Source organism: Pollachius pollachius (genome assembly GCF_949987615.1).
Source record: "Pollachius pollachius genome assembly, chromosome: 1".
NCBI lineage: Eukaryota > Metazoa > Chordata > Actinopteri > Gadiformes > Gadidae > Pollachius > Pollachius pollachius.
Window position 1 is genome coordinate 42,426,258 of NC_136934.1, and position 5,591 is coordinate 42,431,848.

Sequence of the window (5,591 nt, forward strand, 5' to 3'; positions counted from 1 at the left end):
GGAGAGAGAGAGACAGAGAGAGCGAGAGGGAGAAAAAGAATAACACACACAGGGACACAGAGCTAGAGATAGACAGATAGATTAGAGAGTATCCATGAGAGAGAGAAGGAGTAAGAGGGAGAGAGAGACACACACAGATGCAGAGAGAGAGACAGTGTGAGACAGACATATACACACACAAAGAGTGACCGTGAGACAGAGGGTTCAGGGAGGACTGACAGAAGAAAAAGAGAGAGGAAGAGAAACAAAAACAGCAAGGTCTGTTAAGCGAGCCATTTGAATTCATCTCCCCTTCTCCTCATTGATCGGGCGGTGGAGCAGGAAGAAACCAAAACGTTTGGCGTTCTTTCAGCCAATTAGACGCGAGGAGCCCCTTGTGGTCGAGTGAGCGTTGCTCCCTTACCCAAAGTGCTTATTGCCTGGCCCCTCGTGGAGGGATCAATTGCGATCCCGATCCCGATTGTGATCGGATTAGTCGGGTAATCAATGTTGCCCACTAATATGTTAACGGGGTAATTATAGAGCCCACCCCCCCCACCCCCCCCCCCCCCCCAGCACACAATGCTAACGCTAACAGGACAGAGGCTAGTCTGGTAACACAGAGCTAACGCGGGTGACAGTGACTATAGCAGCCTAACATCTACGGGGTCACTGCCTTGGAGTCATCACACACACACACACATGCATGCACGCACACACGATACGCACACACCTCCACACACACACTCATGCAAGTACACACACACAGGCAAGCACACACACAGACACAGACACACACACACACACACACACACACACACACACACACTCCATGACCCATCACAACGTAACTCTTTGTCTGCCATTACAAAAGATAAAACACACACTCTCTCTCGCTCTCTCTCTCTCTCTCTCTCTCTCTCTCTCTCTCTCTCTGTCTTTCTCTCTCTCTCCCACACACACACACAAACTACAGCCCAGAGCCCTAGTGTTACCCATGTGCTGGTGCTGTTGAGAGGGTGTTAATCACATTACTAATGATAACACTTCACACTCCATTTCATAAAGACATGTGCACCAGCAGAGGCCTTTAAGTCTTAAAGCTCCTGACAGCTTACAACAATTGTTCTACACACACACACACACACACACACATGCATAACTGGGCTTGATGCCTGGGAGAGAGACACTGTGCGTGGGTGTGTGTGTGTGTGTGTGTGTGTGTGTGTGTGTGTGTGTGTGTGTGTGAGTGTGTGTGTGTGTGTGTGTGTGTGTGTGTGTGTGTGTGTGTGTGTGTGAGAGAGTGTTTTTGTGGTTCCCAAAGAGATTGAGACAGACTCAAGCCCACTTGTGGATGCACCCACCTGATTTGGCATTCACAATTTTCTCTTCTTGCTTTTTTCGGCTTGAGGCTTGACACCATTTTAATTATCTCCTTAAGTGTCACCATAATCAAACACAGAAACATGAATAGTGTCACTGGGCAGAGTGTGAAAGAAAGTTTGAAAGCAAGAAAAGACGGAAATATAGAAAGAAAGAGAAAGGATGAAACTAAAAAAGAAAGAAAGAACGAGAGGAGAAAAAGAAAGAAAAAAGAAGAAAGCAAGAAGAAAGAAAGGGAAGAATAAAGAAGGGCATGAAAAGCGGAAGAAAAGACAGAAGCCCACCACACACGGTACCAGAGGCTCCCAGTCCATCTTCCAGGGAGTTCATCTTGTCAGGGCTAGCCTTTGAAGCAGGAGTGACGGCAGGACGCAGGGGAGGGTTAGCTGTTAGCGGACCAAAGTATTCTTCAAACACTGTCACGTTTGGGTTTTTGGTTGAAGAATACGTGCTCCTGTTAACTGTTTAGAGGCCCCCTCTGAGATTCTCCTTTTGAAGAGCTGCAGGGGGGGTGGGACGGGGGGTTTGTATTTGGGGAGACAGGAGGAAGGGTGATGTTTGTCTGTGTGTTTGGTGTGGTGTGTGTGTGTGTGTGTGGGTGTGTGTGTGTGTGTGTGTGTGTGTGTGTGTGTGTATGTGTGTGTGTGTGTGTGTGTGTGTGTGTGTGTGTTTTGGGGTGTTCTTGGCTTAGCCAGGCTGCTTGGTATTCCCACCAGGCTTTTGAGCCTTTGGTCGCCATATGGGATGAGAGAAAACAGAGATATAAGTACTTAAGCAAAGTTTATATTTACCAAGGAATCTCCTCGGCTTTGCTTTGCTTTGCTCCGCTCCCGTTGAAAAAACAATACAGAGTCTGAAATCGACGACTCCATCATAAGCACTTATGCAAAGTTCATATTAGCAATGGAGATTTCAACCTTGGCAGGCGAGGCCTCAGAAGGAGGCTGGATGTGAAAATCAGCACTGAAGGATATTCTGTTTTGACATTTGGGATCTGGTGAAAGGCAAAGTGAGAGAGAGAGACACACAGCGCTCATGCCCTGATCTTGAGCGTTGCTTTTGCTGTTATTTGTTTTCCTGATCTTTCCAGTCTCCCGCCTCAAAAAAAAGAAAAATAGCTCTATCCTCTGGTTACTTTTGAATCATCCATCTATTAAATAAACCAACAAGAGCCTAAACACATGTGTCCGCAAGCAGCCAAAGAAGTGACACTCATTGCTTTGTAAAATGTTGGATGTATTCTCAGGCCCTGAGCCAGCCTCTTCTACAATATGCCAGGTAGCACTACAATATGCCAGACCCAACTCCAATATGCCAGGTATACTACTGTGATCCATCGCTAAGAGCAGAACACCAGATGAGATCACCGCGACTGATCTCACTGTCCTTCACATGTGTCGTTTGTTTTTCTAAATGTAGAAAGAAAATATTCCAAGTCATTCCATGTCAATATTCCACTACGCACATGACGAGTTACGTCTCGTCTATCGCGATACGATGGAGGCTCCTCGGCCGAGCCTCTGCTTGATTGGGTATTATCGCATTGGCTTGGTTGCAACACAGCGGAACATATGAGAGCTGTTTACCGAGCGCCTACTGGCAAAGCCGTCCATCTCGATCGCCAAGGGTTATCGGCACCGGTGCATGCTGGGAGATGAGCGAGCGACGGGACACAGGGACGATCGATGTTTCGGCCTCAGCCTCTCTTCCTCATGACTAGCCTCTCCCTATATCATGGACATTCACCTACTGTGTACGAATAGCCCATATGCTATGTTATTTGAATTTGACGCAATGGGGCTGGTATTGTCAATATTGATAAGACTATCCTCCATGCATGCAGCTCTGCTCTCTCGCCTTTTTGTTAGCAACAAGTAATAGCTGGGGCCCCCGACCAACCTTCTCCAAAGCCTGAACAGCATTCTGCCTCTGACACAGACAGATGACCTCTCCACTGTGGATAATGGTTCAACCCATCATGTCATAGGGAAGCGATTTACCTTCTTTATATTACTCTGCAAACTGTTGTTGAATCATTACAGTTACGGACCATCTTCTTGAGGTTGACCCACTAGTTTGTTTGTGTGCGTGTGTGTGTGTCTTTGTGTGTGCGTGTGCGTGTTAATACCATTTGGAGGCGGGTGTATGTTGTCGGTTTGTCGTCGTGACAAGATGTTTACACTCAACGTTTTTTGCACTTTTGGTTTTGGACATAATTAAATTTTGGATTTTTTTCGGAATTCCACAGATTGAGTGACGTTCTTCCAAATCCATCTTGCCATCAGAGTGGGGTTAAAATAAACCACTAACCCACTTCGTTATTTCCGTGGCTAGAGGGGGGTCCCCTACCTGAACCTAAATCATCTGTAAAATCAACCCATTCCCTCCGTGTGTTATCTCAAGCATCACATTTTACATCCTTTATATCAGTGTAACCTCTTCACCTTCTTCTCCAAACCCTTCTTCTCCAAAAAACCAACAATAACTACCACCGGCTTCCTCTACGTCTGTGAGGCCACCGATGCTCCCCTGAACCTTCAAACAAATATTTGCCGTCTCAGCCATCTGTCTGGCACCGGCGCGCACAGAGCCAAGGACTAGGAGGCCACGGAGGACGGAAGAGAAAGAGTAGGAGAGGAGAGGAGAGGGAACGGGTGGAAGATTAGCGGGCAGGACGATGGGTTGGACATGTGGCACACAGCAACAAACAAACAAACAAGCGAGACGACCGGGGGGGTGGATGGGGGGGGGGGGGGGGGGAGAGAGAGCGGGAGAGGAAAACAAAGACCACACTCCTGGTCTGCACCTCCTTTTGTTTTCCGCGGAGCTTAACCCGCGGTGAGACAACAACAAATACAAACCCTCCCTCCCTCCCTCCCTCCCTCCGCTCTCTCTCGCTCTCTTGTCCCTTCCCTCCCTCCCTCCCTCCCTCCGCTCTCTCTCGCTCTCTTGTCCCTTCCCTCCCTCCCTCCCTCCCTCCCTCCGCTCTCTCTCGCTCTCTTGTCCCTTCCCTCCCCCCCCCCTCCAACTCTTTTGAGTGTCAGAGCAAACCCAGGGGCCTCATTCCCCCACCCTGTTGCACACCACACACCCTCCCCTTCCCAACACTGCTCCCTAGGGATCCCTGCATGGGGGCTCCTTGAGGTGGGAGGGAAGGAGCACAGCAGCGGGGTCGGATGGGTGGGGGTGAGGGAGGGGATGGGTGGGGGTGAGGGAGGGGATGGGTGGGGGTGAGGGAGGGGATGGGTGGGGGGGAGGGAGTGGATGGGTGGGGGTGAGGGAGTGGATGGGTGGGGGTGAGGGAGTGGATGGGTGGGGTGAGGGGAGTGGATGGGTGGGTGGGGTGAGGGGGGGATGGGTGGGGGGGAGAGAGGGGATGGGTGGGTGGGGGTGAGGGGGGGATGGGTGGTGTGTTGTGAGGGCATGCCCTTGATTGTATGAGTAAGTGTGTGAGTGTGTGTGCGTGTGTGTGTGTGTGTGTGTGTGTGTGTGTGCGTGTGTGTGTGTTTGTGTGAGTGTGTGTATTGTGTGTGTGTGTGTGTGTGTATGTGTGTGTGTAGTCTGTGTATGTGTGTGTATGCCTGTGTGTGTGTGTGTGTGTGTGTGTGTGTGTGTGTGTGTGTGTATGTGTCCTGTAAGTGTGTGTGTATGTGTGTGTGTGTGTGTGTGTGTGTATGTGTCTGTAAGTGTGTGTGTATGTGTGTGTGTGTGTGTGTGTGTGCGTGTGTTTGTGTGCGTGTGTGTGTGTGTGGGTGTGTGTGTGTGTGTGTGTGAGTGAGTGTGAGTGAGAGAGACATTTTATAATGAGGACAGGCGGGGCTCTGAGGAGTGACACCCGGTCGGACCAACCGGGCCTGACCCCAGGTCCCTTTAGGTGGTATGAAGAAGTGATTAGAGCCATGTCATCCAATTTGCCGCCACCCGCCCCCCCCCTAATGCGGGGCCGAGGAGAGGAGGAGGGCAGTTTCTGGGAGATGTGTTTGAGTTGCTGTGTGAAGACCACCAACCGGTTGCCCTGAAGAACCCAGTATTTTGGTCTGCAAAGTTTTAACAGGTCAACTTGTAAGACGTTAAATTGATAAGCAAGATTCTGAAGCAGACTTGAAGTCAGTTTCCTCTTCCGTGTTGTTGAAACTGCCGTACAAAGTCTACAATCGGGAACATTTCAAAACTAAAAAGAATGAATAATAGCCACTTTGTTCGTTTTTTCTTTTTAACCCTTTTTAACC